The sequence below is a fragment of the Camellia sinensis genome, chromosome 8 (genome assembly GCF_055761805.1).
Source record: "Camellia sinensis isolate YWXY chromosome 8, ASM5576180v1, whole genome shotgun sequence".
NCBI lineage: Eukaryota > Viridiplantae > Streptophyta > Magnoliopsida > Ericales > Theaceae > Camellia > Camellia sinensis.
In genome coordinates, this window is record NC_138968.1 from 8,812,648 (window position 1) to 8,824,525 (window position 11,878).

Sequence of the window (11,878 nt, forward strand, 5' to 3'; positions counted from 1 at the left end):
TTATTTTACCGAAATGAATAAGTACAAAAATAGATCAAGTCGAGTGTGTGCCACTCTATCTTTAAGACAAATTCGCCCCACTTTGGTACTTACGGATAAATGACGTCTATCTCCCAAGATACAATGATCTTTCACACTAAAAACAATCTATTTCGGCGAACTAGAACATGTGTTCTATACTCTCAAAAGAATAATGCAAAGAGAGAGCAAAACCGAGAAGACAAATGAATTTTCTAGATGTGAAAATCTGCTGGAAATGATCTCTATTTATAGGAAAATTGGTGACCATTGGACAGATCCGAAAAGGTATGTTTTTGAAATGAACAGATCTGGTTTAAACTGAACAGGTATGAACTGTTTAAACTTACTGGAATTTAATCTGTCCGCTGGACTGTTTGAACCTGCTGAAATGGACCCGGAAAAGGCACTATATGGACAAAAAATTGTATTCAAATTATGGAGCAAAATTTGAATTAATTTTGTTCAGAAAAAATAAATTTCCAGCAAGAATTTCTGAAACAAAATTTGTTCAAAAAATTAATATTAGAACCGACCCGACCCACCACCTACACCCGCGCCCGGCCGACGACTGCGACTCCCGCTTGTAGTGGTTTGAGCCAAAGGTCACTTTGTCCATAACTCCTCCTTTCTACAAACTTGGGGTGCCCCTTGGAGCCCAACCCAAATGTTGCTACTTAGAACTTGTATACACATATAAGTTGTCTTAAGTTTCCAATGTGGGATAACTATTTCAAGGAAACCCACATTTTACTTCTTCAATTTCCTATTCCACGAATCCGAAAACGATATCAACTTCCCATTCACTTATAAATGGTTTTGATGAACCGTCTTCACCGTATGACTTGTCATACGGCAAGGAACACATCACCTCTTTTGACCCACCCCAAAAGACGTGTGGGCCCCACTCAAAGTTGGCCCAAAATAAGCCTATAAAACCATAAATTCCAACAAATAAATCGATGGAAAAGGAAAAGTGATAAGTGGATCTTTATAGAGGTGATGCATGAAGGCGGTCATGGAGGCGCTGCTAGTGATGAAGTCCACCGCCAGAATACCATATTCGGCGGCGACCATTGAAGCCCAAGGCTGAAGAAAATCATAGATGAGGAGGTCTGGTTTGTGGGTTTTGAGGAGGAGAGAGAAGTTGGGTTCGGCAGAGTCGAAGGCCATTTTTAGGGTGGGCATGAGGTGTGGAGGGTGGTCTTTGGTGGTGTGGTATAGCGGAAGGAGGTCAGGAAATGGTGGTACATGGAGTTCAATTAGTTGGATTGAGTTTGAGTACTTTTCAGAGAGTTTTCTTTTGATGGAAGTGAGGTTGACTGGGGTGGAACATAGGTAGATCTTGAAGTTTCTTGTTGAGAGTTTTTTGGCTAGCTCTAAGTAGGGTGAGATGTGGCCATGTGCTAGCCATGGGAACATAAAAATTGAGATGGTGCTTTGTTTTGCTTCCATGATCAACCTCTCTCTCTCTCTCTCTCTCTCTCTCTCTCTCTCTCTCTCAGGCTCTTATTGCAACTTTGTGTTGTGATATCCCTTGTATATATAGAGAGGAATGACCCGTGAGATGCATAATAGAGAAGATAAATTCAAGTCACAGATATGAGATCTTCTGTTCTCAAATTCTTTGATTTTCAAATCTTTGTATTTTCTTGTCTTTGAACACTCAAAACTATTCAATTATGTCTGAAGATTTTCATATATTGAGATTCCTACATTATCCAAAGGTTGTAGCTATTTTGGGACTATTAATGTATATATGATATATATTTCTACATATATTAGTTATTGATTTCCTAGATATATTAGGTATTGTCATAGTTAGGTCTCTTATAGGATACTCTTTCTCATAATTAGATTTCTAGTAGGATACTCTTTCTCAGCCTATATATACAGACCTTTTATTGTATAGGACAATTGATTCAATACAATTCATGTTTTACTTTCTCTACTATCCTACTATTATATCTCTATCATTTTTTTTTAATATTGTTATTATTTTATTATTATTATTATTTTATTTTTATTTTATTTTTGTGCTTCTGCTCCACTTTGTCTTTCCCTCTATTTCAACCTCCAATAAGTTTTTATCTTCAACCGTATTTGAGTTTCAGGGCTGGTATTATACCTATATCATGTTGAGCATGGTGATATACCATGTGAACCACCTAAGTCCCAAACCACCTCCCCTTGGCCCAAGCCACCTTCTTTGGGGAAAAATCTAAGCCGCCCTTTTTGATGCACAACCCAAGCCGCCCCCTTTGGTTTACAACCCAAGCCGCCCCCTTTGGCGCACAATCCAAGCCGCCCCTTGGCGCACTCAGTTATCTGTTGCCATCATCGTTCAGCACCACGTCATAAGTTATGTGTATGCCACGCTTGCTAGTTCAACATCCAGTTCTCTACAACGGTCCGGCATGGCCCCTTCAAACTGTCCCGACATTGATTCCGGTTAGCTCCTACATCTGTTCGACATGACCCTTTTAAACTATCCGAACATTAATTCTGGTTAGCTCCTACATAGGTCCGGCATGACCCCTTTAAACTGTCCTGACATTAGTTCCTGCCAGTTCCTACAATGGTTCGACATGACCATAAACTGTCTCCCGGCATTAGTTCCAGCCAGTTTCTATATCGGTCTGTCATAACCTTAAATTGTCCTGGCATTAATTTCAGCCAGTTCCTACAATGGTCTGACACAACCATAAATTGTCTCCCGGCCTCTGATCTATTTCAAGCGCCCTTGCGCTCCCGTTTGGATTTTGCAATCTATTTGTCATTTGTTTTATTTAGTTTTATTTCATGTTTTAGTTTCTCTCTCCAAACTCAAGATGTTTATTCACCTTGAGTTTGAAGGGGGATGTTAATGTATATATGGTATATATTCTTACATATTGTAGGTATTTCCATAGTTAGATCTCTTATAGAATACTCTTTTTTATAATTAGATTTCTAGTAGGATACTCTTTCCCAACCTATATATACAAGCCTTCTATTGTATGGGAAAATTTAAATTCAATAAAATTCATTGATAACAATTCTTATAAGATACTCTTTCTCATAGTTAGATTTCTACTAAGATACTCATTGTCAGCCTATATATACAGGTCTTGTATTGTATAGGACAAATCATTCAATACAATTCATTGAATATAATACATACTATTTTCTATCTCTCTCTACAATTCTAACATGGTATCAGAGTTAGGTTAAGTACCTAGTATTTTCGCTTTATCGGTGGGCGGCAGCCTTGCCTTGGCTGCCCGCCGAACCTCAACCTATTCCGCTGTCATGTTTTCCTTTCAATATCGATTTGTGGTGATCTCTTCTTCTATCCGCTAGTTTATTCCTACCTCAAATATCTCTATCATATATATATATATATATTGTTTTTTACCAACAATACATTTTTTTTTTCTCCACTCTATCTTTCTCTGTGCTTCAACCTCAAATTGGTTTTTATCTTCAAACTTATTTGAGTTTTAGGAGGGGTGTTATACCTATATCATGGTGAACATGATTATACACCATGAAAACCACCTAAGCCGTCTCCTATGGTGCACAACTTAAGCCGCCCCTCATGGCGCGCCGCCCCTCGTGGCGCACCACCCAAGTCGTCTTTTGGCACACCACTAAACTCGCCCCCTGGAGCACCATCAAAGCCGTCCCCTGGCGCACTTAGTTATCTATTGCCATCATCATTCAACACCACGTCATAAGTTATATGTGTGCCACGCTTGTTGGTTCCATATCCAATTCTCTACATCAGTCCGGCATAATCCCTTTAAACTATACCAACATTGATTCCGGTTAGCCAGTTTCTACAACGGTCCGGCATGACCTTAAATTGTCTCGGCATTAGTTCTAATCAGTTTCTCCAACGGTCCGACATGACCTTAAACTGTCCAGGCATTAGTTCTAGCTAGTTTCTCCAACAGTCCAACATGACCTTAAACTGTCCAGGCATTAGTTCCAGCTAGTTTCTCCAACAGTCCAACATGACAGTTTGGCATTAGTTTCAGCCAGTTTCTACAATGGTCTGATACGACCATAAACTATCTCCCAACTTTAGTTCCGGCGTCTGATCCATTTCAAGCGCCCTTGCACTCTCATTCGAATTTTGCAATCTATCTGCCTTTTATTTTATTTAGTTTTATTTTATGTTTTAGTTTCCATCTCCAAATTCAAGATGTTTATCCTCCTTGAGGTTGAGGGGAGATATTAATGTATATATGATATATATTCTTACATATATTAGGTATTGATTTCCTAGATATATTAGGTATTGCCATAGTTAGGTCTCTTATAGGATACTTTTTCCCATAGTTAGATTTCTACTAGGATACTCGTTCTCAACCTATATATAAAGGTCTTGTATTGTATAGGACAAATCATTCAATTCAATTCATTGAATACAATACATTATTATACCTATATCATGGTGAACATGATTATACACCAAGATATAGGTATAATACTTGGATGGGGCGCAAGGAGTGGCTTAAGTTATGCACCAGAGAGGGTGGCTTAGGTGGTGTTCCAAAGGGAACGAGTTAGGGATATGCGCCAAGAGAGTGGCTTAGAATTTGCGCCAAGGAGGCTACTTGACATATTCTTTTCCTCTCAAAAAAAATATGCTGAAGATATTTGCGGTAAGAATAAACCAACGAACAAAGGAAAAGATCACCACGAAGCGATACTGATTAAAAAAACATGACAGCAGAATAGGTTGAGGTCCGGCGGGTGGCCAAAGCGAGGCCGGTGCCTGCCGGTGAAACGAAATGACTAGGTACTGTACTTAACTTTGATACCATGTTAGAATAGTAGAGAGAGAGAGAAAATAATATGTATTGTATTCAATGTATTGTACTGAATGAATTGTCCTATACAATACAAGACCTGTATATATAGGCTAAGAATGAGTATCTTAGTAGAAATCTAACTATGACTATGACGCCCCAAATTTAAGGACATCATAATAAGATTTAGAAACTTAAAATCAATATTGCCACCAACATTACTAACATCCATTAATTAACAACCCAGAATTTAAAGTTCTTACATCACACTTAGTCTTAGTACATAACCGAAACGACACAAATATAAAAAGAAAACTAGAAAAAAAACTAGAATTTTTACGAAATGGTTCATGGAACTTGGGCACTCTTCAAGCTAACCAAGGCTGAGTGTCGCCTTGCAAGGCCTCGATGTCTCCTTCGGTTTCTTCGGTACCTGGCATAAAATGCCAGGGCAACGGGAATGCCAGTGAGCGACGAGCTCAATAAGATACTACAACCCGAAAATACCCACCCCAATAATAATACTCACAATTTATGAATAATGTGTAGTAACAAAATAACCAGTAACATTTAGCAAGCATAAAATAAATGTTATCAGTTGAAATAATAACAATAAATAATAATAAACCAAATAAAAATATAACAAACGGAAACAATATTTCATCATAAGGAATATGTCCACATTTCTTTTTAAACTTTCATAGATTTAGTTTATCAGATAAATTTAAGTAACTCCCCGCGGAGCACTATTTCCATTCAACTGCTAAGCAATGGCCACGGGCAATTTTGACTCCCCCTTGGTCAAATATTCAAATGTTACTTATAGTAACTACCAATGATGCCCACGCACCAGGGTTACATACCCGAGTCGTGACATCACGGTCTACTCCAAGGAAACAGTCTATGTTATGACGCCCGCACCACCAACCTTATATCGCCTACACCGATAACAGCCAAAGTACCTTCCCGTGCCATGTTAGGGTTCGCAACTCACTTGCGCAAGATTCTAAACCGGGCTCACCCCATCATTTTTACATTTTAATGTATCATTGGTTAAATTTCGTGTCTCTTTACTCGTTGAGATATTCACAGTAATTCAAAATTTAATTACCAATAATGTTATTCCAACTCATTAAAATCTGAATATAAAATATTACACATGTCACACAATAATAAACAATTGTACAAAATTTAAATAAACAATTTATTTAAACCATGGTATGAAATAATAATTTAGATATCAAAAAAAAAATGAAATAAATCATAATTACACACATGCATGGACTTTTAATCTATAAGATTAGACTAACACAATATTAAATAAACCACAATACATCCATACATGAATTACAAATTTCCAATATTTGATGAATTAGACCAACACAATAACTGATTTTTATCCAAATAAATAATTGAAGTGATGATCTTAAATTTGTCCAGAAATTTTCAGGTTATATCTTAGGTAATGAAAATTATAAATAAATTATTTATACAGTTCTAAAATTCGTGAAAATGTATAGAATATTTAATAAATATGTTTAGGTCATTTTTCAGAAAGAATTTCCCAAAAATAATTTATAAATAAACAATTGAAGAGATAGTTTTTTATTCCTCCTTAATCTGTCAAAATTTTCAAAATATATATCTTGTGAATAAAATTATAAATAAATTACTTATACAACTCTAAAATTCATATAAATATACAGAATACTCAATAAACATGTTATGATCATTTTTCAGAAATAATTTTCCAAAAATAAATTATAAATAATTCTTAAAAATTCCAAGAGTGTTTATGACACAGATTTATCACATTTTCTTAATTTAATTCCATACTTAACTTTATAAATCAATTCCATGATCTAAAAGTTTATTATGAACTAGACTTCTCAAATTTTATTTTTTGCTCAGAAATTATCAGATTTGGTTTAATATAACATTTTTAATGATTTTTCAAACACATAATAAAATCTGTCTATAGCTCCAGATTTGGTTAAAAATCTGTATAAATTCGCACAAAACTCAATAATTGTTAAAAAAAAATTGGATGAACTAGACATCATTATCAACAACTTTTTAGAATAAATCATCTTCAAATTTTGAGTATAAAATTGTCTAAAAATTTGTACAACTTTCTGGCAGATTTAAAGGGCCAAATAACATCTTCAATAATTTTTTTAATGGCATAAACTATACATGCAAGTCCAATTTTCACAATATTATCATGATTTTCAGATTACCAATATTTAATATACCATCATAAAATTTTTATACAATTATAAATAAAATCCTATCTACAAGTTTAGACAATTTATCATATGTACATAATCTTCAAATAAAGAAAATGAAAGGATTGAGAGGGTTTTCTTACTTAATGGGGTGGTGAAATGGTAGGAAAAAAAATTATAGGCTTCCTGATCTTCTACTCTTCTCCTTCCTATTTTGACTGAACTTTGCTCAAAGATTTTTTTTTTTTTTTTTTTTACTCTTCTTCGATCAGTTGAGGAGAAGGATGCAAACCACATGTGTATATATAGAGGGTCATCACCTGAGGCTTTCACATATTCTCTCCTTCTTTTCATTATTTTATTTAGCCACTTTCTCTCCATTTCAAGGAGTCTGATGGGTTAAGGTTCCTATGTTAACAAGCAAACAAGCATGTGGAAAGTTGCTCTGCAAAGGTTTGATTTTGATTTTTTTTTTTTTTTTTTTTTGGTTTCTTAAAATTGATACACTAAGATTTTTAACTAAGGTATTTAGTAAGAATAATTATCATATTAAATCCTAATTAAAATAATTTATAAACAACAAATATTGAACACCCACAAAATTATTATTCTTAATAATGTCTTTGTTAGTGATTGAATTTGGTCAATTTAAAGCTAACTTTTACACTAATATACATTTCAGATAGACTCTGGATAAAATTTATTTATTTATTTATTTATTTATTTATTTATTTATTTTCTTTTAAAAATAATTAAATGTGGGTTTTCACAATGACAAAGAGTATCCTATAAGAGACCTAACTATGACAATACCTAATATATCTAGGAAATCAATACCTAATATATGTAAGAATATATACCATATATACATTAACATCTCCCCTCAACCTCAAGGATGATAAACATCTTGAATTTGGAGAGAGAAACTAAATATGAAATAAAACTAAATAAAATAAAAGGCAAATAGATTGCAAAATCCGAACGAGAGCGCAAGGGCGCTTTAAATAGATCAGAGGCCGGAACTAAAGCTGGGAGATAGTTTATGGTCATATCAGACCATTGTAGGAACTGGCTAAATCTAATGCCAAGACAATTTAAGGTTGTGTTGGATCCTTGGAGAAACTGGCTGGAACTAATGCTTTGACAGTTTAAAGTCATGTCGGATCATTGAAGAAACTGACTGGAACTAATGCCAAGACAATTTAAGGTCATGCTAAACTATTGTAGAAACTGGCTAACCGGAATCAATTTCAGTACAGTTTAAAAGGGTCATGCCGGACCGATGTAGAGAACTGGATGTTGAACCAACAAACGTGGCACACACATAACTTATGATGTGGTGTTGAACAATGATGGCAATAGATAACTGAGTGCGCCAGGGGGCGGCTTTGATGGTGCGCCAGGGGGCGAGTTTAGTGGTGCGCCACAAGGGACAGCTTATGTTGTGTACCATAGGAGACGGCTTAGGTGGTTTGCATGGTGTATAATCATGTTCACCATGATATAAGTATAATACCACCCCTCAAACTCAAATACGTTTAAAGATAGAAACCAATTTGAGGTTGACGCAGAGTGTTAGAATAGTAGAGAGAGAAAAAAAAATATGTATTGTATTGAATCAATTGTCCTATACAATACATATTATTTTCTCTTTCTCTCTCTCTCTCTCTCTCTCTCTCTTTCTCTCTACTATTCTAACATGGTATCAGATCTATTGGTTAAGCTCTTGGTGTTCTTTGCCTTACCGGCGAACGGTAGCCTTGCCTTGGTTGCCCGCTAGACCTCAACCTATTCTGCTGTCATATTTTCTTGTTAATATCATTTCGTGGTGATATTTTCCTTTTGTCTGCTGTTTATTCCTACCCCAAATATCTCTATCATTTTTTATTTTGTTTTTTTGAGAAAATAATATATTTCCGTCTACTTCAACCACAAATTGGTTTCTATCTTCAAACTTATTTGAGTTTGAGAGGGTATTATACCTATATCATGGTGAGTATGGTTATACACCATGCGAACCACCCAAGCCGTCCCCTTTGGCACACCACGCAAGCTGCCCCCTCTGGCGCACAACCCAACCTGCCTCCTCTGACGCACAATCCAAGCCCCTTCTTTGGCGCACCATCCAAGCCACCCCCTCTGGAGCACAATCCAAGCTACCCTCTCTGGCGCATAACCCAAGCTGCCCCCTTTGGCGCACAATCCAAACCGCTCCCTGGTGCAGTCAGTTATCTGTTGCCATCATCGTTCAACACCGCGTCATAAGTTATGTGTGTGCCATGCTTGTTGGTTCAACATCCAGTTCTCTACATCGGTCCGGCATAACCCTTTTAAACTGTCCCGACATTGACTCCAGTTAGCTTCTACATCGGTCTGGCATGACCCCTTCAAACTGTTCCGATATTGATTCCGATTAGCTCCTACATCGTTCCGGCATGACCCCTTTAAACTGTCCCGACATTGATTCCAGTTAGCTCCTCCAACAGTCCGACATGACCTTAAACTATCCTGGCATTACTTTTAGCCAATTCCTATAATGGTCTGACACGACCATAAACTATCTCTCGGCATTAGTTCCAGCTAGTTTTTATATCGGTCTGATACGACCTTAAATTTTCCTGACATTAGTTTCAGCTAATTCCTACAATGGTCCGACACGACCATAAACTGTCTCCTGACTTTAGTTCCGGCCTCTGATCTATTTCAAGCGCCCTTGCGCTCTCGTTCGGATTTTGCAATCTATTTGCCTTTTATTTTATTTAGTTTTATTTCATGTTTTAGTTTCTCTCTCCAAACTCAAGATGTTTATCCTCCTTGAGTTTGAGGAGAGATGTTAATGTATATATGGTATATATTCCTACATATATTAGGTATTGATTTCTTAGATATATTAGGTATCGCCATAGTCAGGTCTCTTATAGGATTCATAGTTAGATTTCTAGTAGGATACTTTTTCTCAGCCTATATATACAGGCCTTCTATTATTCAATACAATTATTTCAATACAATACATATTATTTTCTCTCTCTACTATTCTAACATGATTCGTCATGATCTCTTCCTTTATCCTCTGGTTTATTCCTACTCCAAATATCTCTATCATTTTTTTTTTTTTTTTTTTTTGTGCTTCTGCTCCACTCTGTCTTTCCTTCTGTTTCAACCTCAAATAAGTTTTTATCTGTAACCCTATTTGAGTTTGAGGGGGGTATTATACCTGTATCATGGTGAGCATGGTGATATACCATGTGAACCACCTAAGCCATAAACCACCTCCTCTTGGCGCACTCTCTAAACCGTCTCATGTGGCGCACCACCAAAGGCGCCCCTTAGCGCACCACTCAAGCCGCCTCCTCTGGGGCACAATCCAAGCCGCCCTTTTTGGGGCGCAACCCAAGCTGCCCCCTTTGGCTCACAACCCAAGCTGCTCCCTTTGGCGCACAATCCAAGTCGCCTCTTGGCGCACTCAGTTATTTGTTGCCATCATCGTTCAACACCACGTCATAAGTTATATGTGTGCCACGCTTGCTGGTTCAATATCCAGTTCTCTACATCGGTCCGGCATGACCCTTTTAAACTATCCCAACAATGATTCCGGTTAGCTCTTACATCAGTCTGACATGACCCCTTTAAACTGTCCCGACATTGATTCCGGTTAGCTCTTACATCAGTCCGACATAACCCCTTTAAACTGTCCCAACATTGATTCCAGTTAGCTCCTACATCGGTCCGGCATAACCCCTTTAAACTATCCTGGCATTAGTTCCAGCCAGTTCCTACAATGGTCCGACACGACCATAAACTGTCTCTCGGTATTAGTTCCAGCCAGTTTCTATATTGGTCTGGCATGACCTTAAATTGTCCTAGCATTAGTTTTAACCAATTCCTACAATGGTCTAACACGACCATAAACTGTCTTTTGACATTAGTTCCGACCAGTTTCTATATTGGTCCAGCTCGACCTTAAACTGCTCTAGCATTAGTTTCATTCAGTTCTTACAATGGTCCGACACGACCATAAACTGTCTCCCGGCTTTAGTTCCGGCCTCTGATCTATTTCAAGCATCTTTGCACTCCTGTTTGGATTTTGCGATCTATTTGCCTTTTATTTTATTTAGTTTTATTTCATGTTTTAGTTTCTCTCTCCAAACTCAAGATGTTTATCATCCTTGAGTTTGAGGGAGATGTTAATGTATATATGGTATATATTCCTACATATATTAGGTATTGATTTTCTAGATATATTAGGTATTGCCATAGTTAGATCTCTTATAAGATACCCTTTCTCATAATTAGATTTCTAATAGGATACTCTTTCTCAGCTTATATATACAGGCCTTCAATTCATTCAACACAATACATATTATTTTCCTCTCTCTCTCTCTACTATTCTAACATGGTATCAAAGCTAGGTTAAGTACCTAGTAATTTCGTTTCACTGGCGGGCGGCAGCCTTGCTTTAGCCGGCCGCCAAACCTCAACCTATTCCGCTATCATGTTTTCCTTTTAGTATCGCTTCGTGGTGATCTCTTCCCCTATGCTCTAGTTTATTCCTACTCCAAATATCTCTATCATAATATCAATAGAGAGAAGCTTATAAGGCGGCGATAGAGCTGAAAACGGCAGTAGCGTCTCCACGGCCGGCAACAGCGTCGCCTCTGATTTTAGATCTGCGCCACCTCCGTGGCGTAGATCCTTCTTTCTAACCTTCTTCACTGATCAAATCCACACACTCGTCACTCACTCTCCCTTGCTTGTTGACTATTGGATCTCTAAAATCACAGTCATCCATCATCCCCGACTCAACCATCTCATCCCTGTCCCGAAGATCTGATG

The 11,878-nt window shown here is 37.0% G+C and overlaps 1 pseudogene; it reads right to left on the reverse strand.

The window, feature by feature from the left end:
• The window catches only part of LOC114308646 (UDP-glucosyltransferase 29 pseudogene), a 32,317-nt pseudogene extending 30,844 nt beyond the window's left edge, over positions 1–1,473 (reverse strand).
• Positions 1,474–11,878: the final 10,405 nt, after the last annotated feature.